The sequence below is a fragment of the Vanessa tameamea genome, chromosome 14 (genome assembly GCF_037043105.1).
Source record: "Vanessa tameamea isolate UH-Manoa-2023 chromosome 14, ilVanTame1 primary haplotype, whole genome shotgun sequence".
In the NCBI taxonomy this organism is placed as follows: domain Eukaryota; kingdom Metazoa; phylum Arthropoda; class Insecta; order Lepidoptera; family Nymphalidae; genus Vanessa; species Vanessa tameamea.
The window spans coordinates 9,804,626-9,822,703 of NC_087322.1; positions in this window are offsets into that span (position 1 = coordinate 9,804,626).

The following is an 18,078-nucleotide window of genomic DNA, read 5'->3' on the forward strand; positions in this document are numbered from 1 at the left end:
TCATCGCAGTGGTTAATATGGATAAGAATCCCACGAAACCCGCTTATGACCCGTTAAAGTTTAACACACTGGTGTCACCGCGCGTAGTACCTAATATCCATGATGTATGGATAAATTTGTATATCGCTGATATGATAAAAAATCCATGTGGCTTTTTCATTTAACCTTTATTTTTTTTTCATATTATATTACATATTCTTTTTTTTTTTATAGAGGTGGCAAACGAGCAGGAGGCTCACCTGATGGAAAGTGATTACCACTGCCCATGGACATCTGCAACACCGGGGGGCTTGCAGGTGCGTTGCCGGCCTTTCAGGAAAGAGTACGCTCTTTTCTTGAAGGTTCCCAAGTCGTATCGGTTCGGAAAAACCGCCGGCGAAAGCTGGTTCCACAGAGTGGTTGTGCGAGGTAGAAAATGTCTTAAAAATCGCGCTGTTGTGGATTTTCGGACATCATATTCATGCATAAACAAAATATAAAAGAAATAAACAATATATTTTTTCTTGCGTATTTTTCGAATAGACGATATTTTATCGTCACGATTTCATATCACGATTTCCTGTTACAAATAAATACTCTTTCATTATAGTTTTTGATCTAGAAATAAAGGATATTTAGATAAATTAGTAATAGTGAGTTTTTTTTTATTATTCATAATAACAAGTATATATGTACATCTACCGTAAAAATAGCGGAAGTCTCATACAAACTTCCGTTATCTAGTTTATAGCTTGTTAATATCGTGTGTCGGAATAAAACTTTCAACAAACTATGTAATTACTATATATTCTTCAAGTTTAACAATATTAATTGAAAAATAAAGTCGCGAATAAGAAATAAGAACTGTAAGCTGGTACACGAGAAAAATAGAAGAGAAGATATTGAAAGCGTAAGAAAGTCTAAAGAAATACTATAAGGCGAAATAAAAGCGTATTAAGCGGGCACGATAAAAGCAGACACGGGTTCGACGCGGGGAAGCAATACCGGTCTACTGTCGCGGCCGTGGGTCGACTGCTGTCAGCAATATAGGAGTAGCAAAAATTTAAACCGCGAAGTACCTCATCCAGAAAACGCTGGAATGTTTGGGCCGCGCTCCTTAGACCAAACGACATAAAGGGAAACTCGAATAGTCCAAAAGGTGTCGTTATGGCTGTTTTCTTTATGTCTCCCTCAAACACGGGTATCTGGTTAAAAGCTTTAACCAGATCTAACTTAGAAAAAACTGTGCAGCCCGCGAGCCTAAAAGAGTAATCTTCAATATGGCGAATCGGGTACCTATCTGGTATAGTACGATTGTTCAGTGCGCGGTAATCCCCACGGGGTCTCCAACCATCATTCTTTGGTGCTAAGTGCCAAGCAGATGCCCACGGTGAGGCGGAGCGTCGAGCAGTGCCATCCTGCAACATTTCATCAAACTGCTCTTTACCCACTTTTAAGCGAGCTGGTGCCAATCGTCGCGGTTTGCAATAGACAGGTGGTCCAGGAGTAGTGCGGATAAAATGAACAGTAGAATGTTTTATCCTTCGGTCTATGCCACATGGTCTCGTTAAAGATGGGAACTTTGATAAAAGACTATGGTATTCACTATTACCTAATATCGCCTTGACACTGTAGTGTTGACAAATTGTAAGCGCTGCGGGGCACGTCAGAGAAGTCGTTCATTGCAGAAACAAACGTTTGTTGGATGGCGTATCCAACGACGTTTGTTTCTGCAATCAACTAATAGATTGAAATAAGATATAAAATCAACGCTTGTTATAGATGTAGGACGTCCCTCAATGATATCTATTATAGATACTGGCTCACTACTACCACACCTGGAGCGCAGGCGCATGTCCGTCTCGCACTTTGTTTGCGACACGATTCCCCGACAGTCACAGCTACCCCCTTCAGTGTGGTACGTGAGACAGTGTATTATATCTACTGTTTAGATACAAACACTACAATAGGTTTGTCGACTTCTGCTACTACAAAATTCCAAGTGAACACACAGGTTCGACGCAGGGAAGCGGTCTACTGTGGCGGCCGTGGGTCGACTGGTGCTCCGCGGTCCATTGGCTCCGCCCACTTTTGCGCGTCACAAACTGGATATAATAGTGGGATCGAGACGGCCAGTTTGCATCGCTCGCAGCCCGTCGATAGTGGTCACCACAAGTTTAAGTGGTTTGTGGATAAAAGTTACAAGTTTGGTATGTATGCTTATAAAATTCTTAGACTAATTCCTAGTGTCCATTAGGAATTACCGAAACAATTTTGATGATCATCAGTGAGTCAGTGACGAAATCAGGGCTTATTAGATATCAATAAAATCTAAAGTATAAGATCTATGTAATTAAAACTTTATACATTAAACTAGCGCCCCGCCCCGGCTTCGACAGGGTGTAATGTGGATACTAAATATATTACAGAATGTCCTACAAGTTCACAGCTTTTTTGTGATTAGACAATACAAACCGTTATGTCCCTGCATTTTAAAACTGTAATATCTTCGAAAATATTCGGTATAGGGACATATTGATCTACATTAAATGCACAATGTATTTAAGGTACTTAATTGGATAAGGATTTATGCTGTATTGCTTAAAATCGCTTCGAAAATAAGACATTATTTCTTGTAAAAAGTTAATGATAAAAAATGGTTATTGAGGGCTACTCCTAAGAGATAGACATGTAAACCCTCCTCTTGAATCAATCTATCTATTGAAAAAAACGTATCAAAATCCGTTGTGTAATTTTAAAGATCACAGGGACAGACAGCGGTAAGCGACTTTGTTTTATACTATGTAATGATAAATTCGCTCTTGACAACATATTCCGAGAATTTTATTTATCTGGTTTAATTCAAACCCAAGTTATAAGGGTTCAAAAAATGACGAAGCGCTTTGAGAAAAGGTAGGTAGTGCCCTTGCGCTTCACTTGCCTCGTTTTGGCACTTCCAAATATTTCAGTTTTATATTGTGATATTAAAAAAAAATCAAAGTTTACGTACAATATAAAATGAAACAATATCATATTTTTCTTAAAGACAAGCTTAAATACCGACGTTCAGCTAATACATTATAAATATTCATAGTCATAAGTAGCTCCTGAGCCACCTAACGCTTAACTTAACCAGTATAACGTGACCTCCCAAGTTACACCCGACTAAACCAACTGCACTCGTAATGTTTTGTAAACTGAGGGGGGAGGTGTTTCGAGTGAAATTGGTTGCGTTCACGATACTCGGTGGGGATTCCGATACACATTATAGGTACGATATTTCAATATCGTATTTACATTTCCTTTGGGAATGACGAGCGCTAAATCTGGAGTGTTATATTGTTTTTACGCCGACATTATTTATGCTCTGACGTATTATACAAAAACAATCAAGTTTTTTTTATAATACAAATTTAATTATAGAAGTCATAAAATTCATTTTCTTTGTTTTCTTCGTTCGTCTTCATAATATATTAAGAAAATGTACTTTGTTCTGGACCAACTGGTTAACACTTAAGTTATGCTACTGCTTGATAGCAATATTTCGTAATTTATCTCGTAAACTCAAATTAGAAGGGTTAAAGATGCCTTACAAACTTTGAACATATAACTGCACATAGATAAATATAAAGTTATATAACGTAACAGCCCGTAAATGTACCACTGTTGGTCAAAAATAGCCCATTTAAGAACATTTAGAAAATGGAGGTTTCCTCAGGGTTCCCTTGGATACTGAGAAAGAGAGAAATTTAGCACATGAAACGCTGTTCTCAAGGATTTGAATAAGATATATGTTCTATCAACTAGAACTCAGTGTTATCTTGGTTTAAAAATCATAAAAAAACATTAATACGTTTAATTAAGTCTATCAACGGTGGTAACCATTTATTTAAGATGACTTATTTAACTTACTATATATATATTTTATTGCCTCTGAATGTTCTTCGGTTTTGTTAGATTTGACAAATTATTTACGTGGATTATTATGGATACTTTTTACATTGGTAGGGAGAACTGACTTTATGACTTATTCGTATAAACATTACTGTTGATTGGTTAAAAAATAGCTACGCCATTTTCCATAAAGTTTTCTACACAAAATGACTTAATATTGTAATTGTACTTTTTTGTTACATCTCAACGCAGAAAGTCCTGTGTTAAGATGTTTCTGTACAGAATTGCGTGGAATTCGAATTGCGTGGAAAAAATATTTTATAGAAACTATACATAGTTTTCATGTACTATTGACTTCTGCACAATTATTAATATTATAAATGCGAAAGTAACTCTATCTGTCTGTCAAAGCCATTGAACCAAATTTGATGGAATTTGACACGAAGCAAACTCGAACTCTAAGAACGACTATAGGTTACGTTTTATAATTCTCTATTCAAGGAATGGCATTCAATGGCATTCATGGCAATCAATTGGCAATGAATATTTGTATGCTATTCAACTCAATTTCGTGTAGACTACCTGGGTTAAATATATAACGGATAGAATAAAGTAGGATCCCATATAGATGTTGTCATACTTTGTCGAGACAGAAATTTGAACCCTAATATTTAGGCTTTCAGTACAAATAACAAGCAGTAATATCAAGATATTTATACAATTTGATCTGAACGGGGGTTGATTAGAGAATAGGGATGAGACTCGATAAATTAAGTGTAAATTCATTTATTTAAGTAACGATCCGAGTTGATTTATTACGTGTCTTAAACATTCTTGTCAACTCTTCTATAAAAAAGATTAATAAATGGTTGAATTCCAAGCGGGTCAGCTGGTACAGCTATAATTGTAAATGTTTGAATATTTATGTATTTACTACACTATTATGCTCAAACGACTACATTAGCAGCCTGTAAATTTCCCACTGCTGGGCTAAGGCCTCTTCTCCCTTTGAGGAGAAGGTTTGGAGCATATTCCACCACGCTGCTCCAAAGCGGGTTGGTGGAATACACATGTGGCAGAATCTCGTTGAAATTAGGCACATGCAGGTTTCCTCACGATGTTTGCCTTCACCGCCGAGCACGAGATGAATTATGAACACAAATTAAGCACATGAAATTCAGTGGTGCTTGCCTGGCCTTGAACCCGAAATCATCAATCATCATATAATTAACATAAAAAAGGAAAGTAATAGTCTAAAGGTATTTAAGGCTCTTTTTGAGGAGAAGGCTTGGAGCTCATAAAATTGCTTCTATGTGAATAATAGGATACTCACCAGGCAGATTTTAATCCGATCAATATTATATTAACTTTACGTGCAAAACATTTTTTTTTTAATAACCATAAGCAATTGTTGTCGTTGTTTCTTTGTATATTTATTTATTTTATTTTATTTTTGTATTATATTATATACATGTAGGTATTTATTTATATTTATAGTTATATGTATATTATGTGTATTATTATACTTTATTTACAGTATAATATATAATTTATAAAAATTATTGTACCCCTTCCCAAATTTCTACAACAGTTAAGTTGTAGAAATTTGGGAAACATGTTTACAAGTTCTACAACCAGTCCTCTGCCCAAAGGTTGCCTGGAAGAGATCGCTGTTTTAGCGATAAGGCCGCCTGTTGCAGTCATGCAACTTTTAAATTTTAATTCTTAGGTATAATCTATTATTAAGTGTTGGTGCAATAAAGCATAAATAAATATATATATTTAGGAAAACATGTCAGACGATCTACGTATATTTTTATTTGTCACGACAATTGGTTTAACGTTATAGAAGTTGATATGTTGCGCCATCTAGCGGTTATTTACAACAAATTTTTGGTAATCGGTTAAACGTCTATTCATATCAAACGATATTAAGAATTAAATAGATATCATTGTTTATTTATTTCATAAATGGGTTTATATATTTACTTAGTCTAGACAAGAACTTGCTTATGCAATAATTCAAGTTTTCAAAGACCCGGTCTAGTAGAGCCCAGTCTGGCCATCCCTGATTATATACACATTTCTTATATAATATATAAATTGTTGGTATAACACAAAAAAAATATATCAGAATATATATATTATATAAGATTAAGTATATAGTATTCGGAATTAGTTACTAATTTGCTTAACGTATATAATACGAGCTTATAATATATTTACGAATGTCAAATGAACCAATTGAACATAGCTTACCATCGCCCTCCTTAAGGGGTTCAAAGATTAAATATTCTAATAATTCCTACCAAAGCGTAGGTACTCATTGAAGGGTGTATAAATGAGATCACATCCCTCACGAATTCCTCTTATTTTCACCCTCGCCGCATTGCTGACAGAAAATTGATGAAATAAAAATTGCTCCTTATATTTATTTTCTTATGATTAGTATAATTTTGTTGACGTAAATGCTATGGAAATTTCTGATGAACTTGTAATACAGAGCGGTTTAAAATGTCAATATGAAGAATAAAAAAAAAAAACTCCAATAACATTTCATTACTACGTTTATATATTATTTTATATAAAAGTCAAAAACAAAACAAAACTCTGATTCTAAACCGACTTTTCTTTAAGTAATGTTTTAGAAATAAGAATAGGAAAAATTGGTCAAAACATTAATTCCCAATAATAATTATATTATGGCCGCATTTCGGCTACTAGGTGAACATTGTAGGTATATATATATATATATATATATTATTTTCACAAATTCACTTCGACAGATTATAATCTACCGATAATTGATACGTTAAATTGTAACTACTTACACTTAAGTAATGTTTACAGTCTTTCGACAGTTTACAATCTCGCAAGATAGATTATAATCTGTCAGTATTTATAATAAAGTAAATACATGTTTTGATATATATTCTCCTTCTTGGTAATTATATTAGTACGCATTATGTATGATTGTTTTGAATATTTTAGGTATTAAATATAATTAGATATTTAGATAGTTTGCATTATTTATTAGCATGAATAAAATTACTAATGTGAGATACGATTAACCACTAAGTAAACAATTTCATCCGAGATGGCCCAGTGGTTAGAACGCGTGCATCTTAACCGATGATTTCGGGTACAAACCCAGGCAAGCACCACTGAATATTCATATGCTTAATTTGTGTTTAATAATTAATCTCGTATTCGACAGTGAAGGAAAACATCGTGAGGAAACCTGCATGTGTTTAATTCTAACGAAATTCTGCCACATGTGTATTCCACCAACCCGCATTGGAGCAGCGTGGTGGAATATGCTCCAAACCTTCTCCTCAAAGGGAGAGGAGGCCTTAGCCCAGCAGTGGGAAATTTACAGGCTGTTTATGTCAAACAATTTCATAATTAATTTCACATACCACTCTGTCAAAATATATAAGAATTCATTAAACGTCTTTTATTTGACTTCAATTGAGTGCGGAAAATGTTGAAACAAAAAAGAAGTAAACTACAGGTATTAAAATGACCAATTTGCCTCGTAAGCGAAATTGCACTTTTCTAAATCAAACCAGCCTAATGTAAAGCTAAGACTTAGAATATTCCGAAAGCGAATACACCTAACGAAAAGCTCAAATGAAACTGGTTTTGACATAATAGCTGGAACTTTGGGAGTTTGCACGACTACTTGTTTTGTTCGGTTTAATTTTTACACTAAAGCGTTTTACGTTACAAATAATAATATATGCGTTCATGTGAAAATACGAGCGATTGTTGATTTCAAATGTTCGTGTATCGTTTTGTTTTGAACCGTGTTGGCTCAGTGGTTAGAATAGATCTGAACCCGGTCGCTGCTTAAAATCAATGAAAGCGCCATTAAGTTCCACACGCTGAAACAGTATTTTTTTTATTTTTATTTTGACAACAAACAGTTAACCAATTCATAAATAAATACATCACCTTTCCACAGTAATATTTTATATATTCAGAAAAAAAAAATAGTATTTATTAAATATTTAAACAAATAGAAAATAAAAATAATAATAGTTTAAAATTGGAGTTGAAATTTTAAAATATATTATGTAAGTAAAATACATTATACAGTGATTAGATTTATCATACGCGAATAGGATGGTTAAAAAAACCATCGTAAAGAAACCTGCATGTGCGAGTGATTTTTTTATACCATTTAGCACAAGCTTTAAAATTTCTCGAAAAGGTAAGCAGGTTTTCAGGTGAAAACCTGCTAATAGGTATTAGCGAGTCATTTATGGCCTATTAAATATATACAGTCATAATTATCGTGCGCGTTTGAATTTAACAAAAATGTTATTGTTGTAAGTTACTCCTTATTAGATCAGCTATCTGCCAGTGAAAGTCCCGTCAAAATCGGTCCAGCCGTTCCAGAGATTAGCCGGAACAAACAGAAAGACAGGCAAAGATTGTAAAATATGTTATATTGGTATAATATGTACCATGTATACATTCATTTAGTAAAAAGCGGTATTTAATTATTACAGACACTCCAATTGTATTATAAATATAGATTAGTATGGTCTGATTTATTTGATCTTTGATTTTCCTTTTTCCAAATTTTTTTATTGACATTCTTTTGTTTTATTTTAGTTAAATGATTGTTGAGCTAATGTACGTTATGTACCCTTACAGACACGGTATACATAGTATGTATTTAGTAAAAAACCGTTATTTTAATATTACAAACAGACACCCCAATTTTATTATATGTATAGATATTGATAATGGGCAAAAAATGCGTAGATAATTTAATGTTTACCTGTACTCATACTCAGGATTATTGCATAGTTCTTGAATGTTATACATGAATATATCTTACCTATAAATTAATTAATTTATCTGTTAACTGTGATAATCTGTTTCGTGTATCATATTAAATAAATAAAAAATAAAAACTGTGAATTGAAGGATTTTCTCTAATATAATAAGAAAAAAATGTTTTTGAACAAGAAGGCGCAAATCTTGAACCACGTTTTTTTCAGATACACTGCTAAGCTATCTTCCATCAGCCAACCTGTTTGGCAACATGCATACATATACCTGTTAACATCAATGAACTTATATTAAAATATAGCATTGGAATACAAAGAGTTACTATGTGGAGGAAATATGACTGACAACCAATCTTATAAGAAATAAATTAAAATTGATTTTCTAATGTAAGATAAAAAAAACTATTTGCCTGAAATTCGACCTGATTTTTTGAAAAAGAGTAAATTGCAATTATCTTACGAGAAAAAAGTTAGTCCAGTCTAGTTAACACTTAAAAAATTGCAAATACATTAAATGAACTATTGTTCTTATTATATTAGCGGATAGAGTCAAAGAATATAAAACAGCGTTAAAAATATATCTGCATGATCCACCTAATAAATGTTGAGATTCCATTAAACAGAACTTCATGACCCAAAGGTCCTTTCGACGCAAAAATTACTGCTGTCGTTTAGTGCGCACTGTGATTGAAAATAAAAAACATAAAAGCTTGTATCTCTATGAAGGTTCAAAGTGTAATAAGCTATTATATACATTTATATTATATTTAATATTATGCAGATATATTTTTAACCGTTGTTTTATATTCTTTGACTCTATTTTTTTTATTTATATTGCTTATATAGATCCAGTGAATCTACTGTCACAAGGGACACATCTTAACTCCGAAGGTTGGTGGTGCAATGGCGATGTAAGGAATGGTTATCACTTACCATCCGGTGGCCCGTTTGAGTGTCGGGCTACCGATATCTTAAAAAAAAACACGATAAAGCTTCTAGAACTCTCTACAAGTTCTTAACTTGAGTCTATTTCACCTGGCCTGGTGTTCAGGATGGCACAGTTACCAGCCCACTCCTAATGACCAAAGTTTGGTAACTTTATATATGCGTAATCACCTGAACGGGTATTATACAATATTGTGGTCCGATGTACGTGATTCTATTATGAGTCGAAGATATACGTTCCATTATTTTATTTATTTACAGCTTTGGAATATTTACAGGATGTAACTAAATGACCAACACAAGAATAAGCTAACTAAAGCAAAAAAAAAAAAGAAAACAAAATAATACAAACTCAATAACATTATTCCACATTAGCATTACGCTTTTTTATTGACTGTCAAAAATCTGCTAACGGTCGAAGAAAAACCTGACAGTTGAGAAGAACTGGCGAAAGGAACTCAGCGGGTTTTTTTGTACGTATGTTTACCATAGTCAATGTAATAACTAGTGGATCGCACGCGAAACTTCTCGTTTATTCAACAGTATTATACAAATCACGAAACCTATGACAGGTTTTTTTTTTAATTTAATTTCATTGTAAACTGACGAGGTCGGTTCGCACGATTTACATTTGTTTTTGTTTTATACAGCCATAGCGCCGTACTCTACGTGGCCAGTAACTTTCTTCCGCTCTCTAAAATTAATTCTATGCTAAATCATAACAATTAAATAAATTGCAATCAAGATTCAAGAATCTTTATTTTTGTGCACATCTACGGCTGGAGCTCTTCAAAATGAGACTATAACCGATTTTTATGAGCAGCTATCGTCCTATAATCACTGGGACAAAAATCGGCTTACATAAGATGCGCGAAAAGGGTTAACACAGTGACGTAATTTAGACAAACTTTAAATACATTTAACAATACAGGAATTAAGCACTAAGGAAGTTCGAACTATTATGGATATTAAAAAATTTTGATAAATTTATACAAATCAAATTAATATACTCCTTAGCGATTTAGTCCACAGTGTGCACCCTCAAGGGAGTCTAGCCAAGATTGCAGAACATATTACCTCGGTAATGTCTTATCCATCACTCTGATGGTGTAGTAAATTCAATACTCCCCGTATTCAGATACAACAGCTTTATATGGGAGTATATGCCAATTTCCTCACTCTGGATTGATATTGAGAAATTTACTACATAAAAACCTAGTGGTCCACTTTTTATTGGCAAGATTCGTGATCCCAATCTCTCACGAGCCTTATAACTTAGGCAATAGATAAGGCAACATATTTACTATATAGTATATATATATAAGTTTTGGTTAATATGTCACATGATAGGATGTGGTCATCTGATGGTAAGTGTAACCTATAGATACATTTACCACCGCCAGGCCCCCATAGGCATTGCTTGTGCCTTTAGTTACAATTGCTCATTCAAATGGGAAGATAAGAACATTTTTTTAAATAAACACACACACATGTATTTTTTGTCAATATGAGCTGTAGTTTTACAGTTAAAGTTAAAAAGTTGGGACCTGATTAAAATTAATTCAATTCAATTCATTCAACAGATTTATCACATTCAATTTTAGTCATTACGGTTTAAGCCTTGTTATCTGTATTAATATTGGTATTTATGTCCAACGAAAATAATTCAAGAATTAAAAGTCCTTATATTGCGACATCAATTCTTTAATGATTGTAAACGTCAGCAAAGTTATATTTCAGATTGTGTTTGTTGTTAACATAGTATTATATAAAAGATACAATTATATTATAATTTGAAAATAAAAAATGAAATATATACTATGTTTTTTTTTATAATATAGGTATGCAGATGGACAAATGGGTCACCTGATGGTAAATCTCCACCACAGCCCATAGACATTGGCGCTGTAAGAAATGTTAACCATTCCTTAAATGCGCCAGTGCGCCACCAACCACAGGAGCTTAGATGTTATGTCCCTTTTGCCTGTACTTACACTGGCTCACTCCCCCTTCGAACCGGAATACAACGATATTAAGTATTGCTGTTTGGCGTTAGAATATTAGACGATGGGTACCCAGATGCCAGCCACCAGGCAAGAATATTTTAAAATTAGTTTTTGTATATATATATGTACTGTATATATATACTATGAATGCGCTGTGCAATAATATAATATTTGGTCAAAATAATATTGCGATTAAAATTTTGTATGTATTCAGTCACTACCAAATATTTATGAGGCGTATTTAATTATACGTACAAATCAATGTTATCAATATCTACTGAACAAATTTGTTGAAACTGGAACATAGTATATTATATATAATGGTCTTGGGCTACCGACATGACCTAGTGGTTAGAACACGTAAATATTAACTGATTTTTACGACTTTCGAGGCACGATTGCTTCATGTCCTTAATTTATTTATGTCCATAGTTTATAAGTCATTTAGTGCTCGGCGACGAAGGAAAACGTCGTGAGGTGAACTACATGTGTGTACGGTATATATGTACCCCAACTTGCATCGTGGTGGAATAAGCGCCAAAGTACATATTCAAATTTAATAATACTGTTTTAAATATATTCATAACACCTAATTTTCGTATTACTTTTAGTTTATTATTATTAAACATTAACAGTAACATATCTCTTATTTATTCTTGTGTTAAAATACTCTTCATGAAGAAAAAAGGTAAATTATAAAGCATGCTTAAGCCACATCGTTTCCATACATTCTAAATGTATATTTTATAAAAAATAATAATAACATGGACCTGCTTCGATTGGTCGGATATCATCTAAGCGTACTTGCCAACAAATGGTACGTCTACTTAAGTGTGATCCGCAGGGTTTCTTGCAACCGGTCATTAATCAAACACACCACGAGGGTCTGAATCTCTGACATCCATCTAACGCCTCTGTGTAAACTTAGCTTAATGTCTGAAGATTTATATTCTTTTTTTTTAATACTTGACGTTATTATAGGTAATATGGTGATTCTGTGATGTGATTATAACATATCTTGCTTTAATGATTTCCGCGGCGGTAATTGAACTGATATTTCGATCGAAAATAATTTCATTATAGATTTATAATGATAGACAATTCAATTAATAAGGTATGGACTTTATTATTATTTTTATTCTAATAATAATAAAGATACTTAAGTTATAAAGTAGCTACCATCCCTACACTTCTACACAGCTATAATAAAATTATACATAAAATAATTATATGTTCCTATGTATTCTAGTTGGTATGTTTTTATCCGACACCATCAACAAACATCGTCATAATCAAATATTGAAATATACGCCTAAATCTTCCTCATGAATCAGTCTGCGTTGCGTTCAGACACACAGACAGAAAGTCGGACGTGGTTGTTTGACTTCATTTTGTAATATTTAATTATAAATTATTTATTGCACTTCATCTCACTTGTTACTCGTAACCAAATACCGAACCTTTCTTCTTATTGATGTTGGATAACACAATAATTGTAAACAACAACTATGGAAACGACTATTTTTTTTAGGAACCTTCAATTAGGATCCCTTTTCCGTATACATCCTTGGTGAGTCATAAAATTGAATTATAATTTAAATGTAAGAAAGACAGACCATTTAAAATTAATTATTTAATACACACTCGCTCCACGTACAGCTCAATATTATAAGTATAGATAGAGTAATTATGTAAATATAGATGCTACTCGTTTAAAAGGGTTATTTTAGCAATGAAGTTTGTATTTGTTATGTAATAAAGTTTGTTTTAGAATGGCAGGTTAGATTGACGGTCATAGTATCGATCGTGTAATGTTAGAGGAGCTTTACTTTCACTACAAATTATTTTGTATATACTGTAAGACGAGAGATAAGTAAACTGTTAAATATATAATAAAAAAAATATGAAAGAGAGGGGAATATATTTGTTTCTGTTTGTGTATGATAAACAGCCTAAATAGTGCACTTTAAAAAGATCAAGAGCCGAGATGGCCCAGTGGTTAGAACGCGTGCATCTTAACCGATTGTTCGGGTTCAAATCCAGGCAGGCACCACTGAATTTTCATGTGCTTAATTTGTGTTTATAATTCATCTCGTGCTCGGCAGTGAAGGAAAAAATCGTGAGGTTTCCTCACTGCATGTGTGGAATATGCTTTAACCCAGCAGTGGGAAATTTACAGGCTGTTAATGTAATGAAAAAGATCAAGACATTTTTTTATGTAATTGGTAGGCGGAAAAATTTACTACCTAATTCCAATTGGACTGCCCCTGGGCACTGTAAACAATTTTAGACAAGGGGTAGTGTAAAAGCATGACCAAAGCGCCACCGACCTTGGGAGCTAAGATTTAATAAGATAACGCAACAACTCTAAGCATTATTGCTTTCGGGTGGAATAAATGATGGGCTTTCACCAAGCTCTACTACCAATAATATAATTAAACGCCAAAGCTGGACAAACGTCTTTTCTAAGAAAGCGTTTGCCCACTATTGGGATAATTCCAGGGCGTAACTAGAAACAGGGAATAAGGAAACCATTAACAAAAGTTATTTTATAATCATCATAATATCATATCTCATCGGAAAAAGTGGGTGTCGTAAGGAATATTCATTAGTGAAATCCATCAATTGCTACACGGTCAATTCGAACACAAAGAAACAAAGCCATCCTTTGTGATATTTATTAATATATAGGTAGATGATATTTATTATTATATAAATGCGTTTGTTGTTATATATAACTAACTAGAAATATTACCGTTGGTACTTTTTATGAATCCTCAAAAGCGAAAAGAATTACAAGTACGATAAACCTTGAAACTTTGGATACGTTTTTTTTATGATTAAGTCTATGTAGACATTACAGGCCTATACCTTAAGGGTACTAAGAATTAATAACTCCATTAGGCTACAGAATATTCTAAAATTAGAAAGTTTTCAGAAATATCAATTTTTTATTGGGTATTTGAGCTTATATGTTAGGCTTTCAAATAGTTATTTGTATAGTAAGTATAGTGTTATCTATAAGACGTTTTCTGCCTCGCACAACCACTCTGTGGAACTTTCTCTCGCCGGCGGCTATTCCGAACCGGTACGACTTGGAAACCTTCAAGAGAAGAGCGTACTCATTTCATTAAAAGCCGACAACGCACCTGCAAGCCCCTTGGTGTTGCAGATGTCCATGGGCGGTGGTAGTCATTTTCTAGCAGATGAGCCTCCTGTTCGTTTGCCACGTATAACATATAACAAATCTATGCTATATATATTATGTAGGTGCATATCTATGGTCAATTTTTATTAATTAAAAATGATGAATGTTAGTAATAATAATAATACTTTTAAATAATAATAATAAGGTTGTCTGGAAGAAATGGCTTATAAGCCATAAGACCGCCTTTTGCTTGGCCAATTTTCTTTTAAAGAAAATATATTTTGTATCTTTATGTATATTTGGTGTGCAATAAAGAGTTAAATAAATACTTTCATACGAAATACCAGTTTATATTAAATTCAATCGAATGGTTCTAAAGTATTTATAAAAGCATATTCGAATGACATTTTCATCATAAAAAAAATGGAAGTAATAAAAAACAGGGATGTTGAAACGTATAAAATTATTTTAGCTAACACGTCACGTTACATGAAATAATAATAGTTATCGATGTTGAATAAATTTTTGAACGCAATTTTTAATACTATTGCCGAAGTAAATTGACATTTGATGTAATAAAAACAAAAATATAATTGTATTAAATTTCCACGAGATATTATTCGTATACAGAGTGTAGTTCTATTTCACGGGTAAATAAGTATGGTGTTTAGTGGTTTTTTTTTTTTTAATAATTAGATATAAACAAATAAAACCACAACAAGGGCCTAAGCTATACGAACACGTATGAAAAAGTACTAGTTCAAATTTGTAAATCGTAAACGGTTATTTTTATTTATAGACGACGATTAATATATGGTTTACTAGTTATCGCCCGCAGTTTTACCCACTTCTGAGTTGTCACGCAGGTGTCAGGTACATTTTAAAAAGCTAGCCTACTCTAGCTTAGCCATATTTTAATCTATATGAGTGCCAAATTTCATTCGGATCCGTTCAGCCTATCTAGCGTGATCGACTAACGGACAAACATGCAAACAATTTCGCATATTTTATAATATCAGTAAGATTTTGTAAATATATACTATATAACAATAAAATGTAACTAAAATGTTAAAATATAAAAATAGTTTCAGTATCTTATTTAAAACAGACGAAGACATTCTCGTAGACAAGATAAGCATTTTTTCTATAAATATTTTGAATGAACAAGTTTTCTTTTCACTCCCTTGACTGAAACCTGGACACCAAAAATAACAGATACAAAGGTATACGCAATAGATATCATTTTAATAATGTTTTCTGAAATCTTTAAGGAATATTATCTTTGAGTTTTTAGTTGATCTGTATGTTTAATATTCGAAAAAGAGTTCTTTTGAATAAAAACACTATTATTCGATGTTTTTTGGAAGCTCGGTAACACCCCCTTATATTAATACTACTGCCAAACAGCAATACTTAGTTTTGTTTTATTCTGGCCAGTATAACTACAGGCACAAGGAGATAACATACTTGTTCCAAGATTGGTGGCGCATTGGTTATGAAGGAAAGAGTTAAAATTTCATACGTCGCCAATGTCTACAGGCCGTGGTGTCCACTTAAAATCAGTTGGTCCGAATACTTGACGGCCAACGGATGCGAAAAAGATAATATTTTCTTTTTTAGTCAGTTAATTACAAAAAATATACTTATAAAACGAATTCAGAAACGTCGTTTATTTTCCTCTGGTCTTTTATCTCTGTTTAGACTATTTTCAAATACGATCAACAACTTACTCATCAAATATTCTACCGGGAAGTACTTAGAATTGTTGTTTTCCTGTTTGAAGTTGTTTGATATAGTCAGTGTTGTTATATATACAAGGGAAATAAAACCTTATCTATATTATAAAATAAAATAAAAATCGATGATATAATGTTTAATACATAACATTGATGTTCTCTGTCAACACATCGCAATTGGCCGATCGTTTCAGGTCAACGAGTTACGGTGATTGATAGTGTTTTTATTGATGATCAAATTAAATATTTGTCATCGATAAAAGGTCGTATCTATTACTGGTGAATTATCAAAGGATGTTTGTTGTTATAATAACGGATATCCGTACATCAACACAAATATATATTTGTATTGATGGTTTTTAAACGATAAACGTTAGTTACTCAGTAAGAATTATTAGAAGATAGGTTTACTATGTAATATTAGTACTGGATAAATTAAACACTATAAATAAATGTATATTACAGTAATTGTTACATATGTCTGAAGAAGTTGGTTTTGAAAGAAATGTAATTGAAAATTCTTTACAATGGCCAATGTTTGTTTTACTTGTTATCGCTAAAAAATGTAAACTATACGTCAGAGTGCAAGAAGTTATTATACAATTAGTGAGTTTTTAAATAATCGCATACCTTGGGAATGAAACGATTGCCTGTTGGCTATTATTTTAATAGTAAAAATCGTTGAGATTTATAAAAAACTACAAATCTTAATATACTTAAGGGCGTTGACCTAAAAGTATATTATATTAAAGAAGGCTCTTACAAGCGTTTTTTAATCATGTTAGAAGGTTCGGACTGTAGATTCTACCAATATGGCCGCAACTACAGCCTAACAGCAAAACTTAGCACGGTTGTGTTACGGTTTGAATGGTGTCAGGCAGTGAACTTACAGGAATAATTTAAATGTAAGATGTTATATTATATATAATGAAATATCTTGCCCCAGAAAATATGTATTAATTTTGTGGAGTCAAAATCTTGATATAAATATATAAAAAGAATGAAAACAAAAAAAAAAACATTTCTTAACCGAGCTTTTACAATTTTTTTTTAAGTTACTACCGCTTTGATTGTGAATTCTACCGTTAATAATCTAAAGGGAATATATTCAGGTATTAACATATACTTGGTGGTAGGTCTTTCTGCAAGCCCAACTGGGTAGGTACCACCCACTCATCAGATATTCTACCACCAAACAGTACACAAGAAACATAACATCTTGGTTACCAAGGTTGGTGACGCATTGGCGATGCAAGGAATGGTTAATAATTCTTACAGCGCTATTGTCTATGGGAGGTGGTGACCAGTTACCATCAGACCAATCGCCAACATGTACCATAAAAAAGGTTCAGCAAATATATTCTAAAAAAGAACTAACCAGAAACGACTACAAATGAAGGGAAAATACAATTTAATGGTATAATATAAATATCACCAGCCGTTATTGTTTAATCATTTTGAATGTTAAAATCCTTTTCAATTTCCAGAGACTAAAGGTATTTAATGCGAAAACAAAAGCGACGGAGAAGCTGTTATAAAATAATTAATTGTGACGAATATTTCTA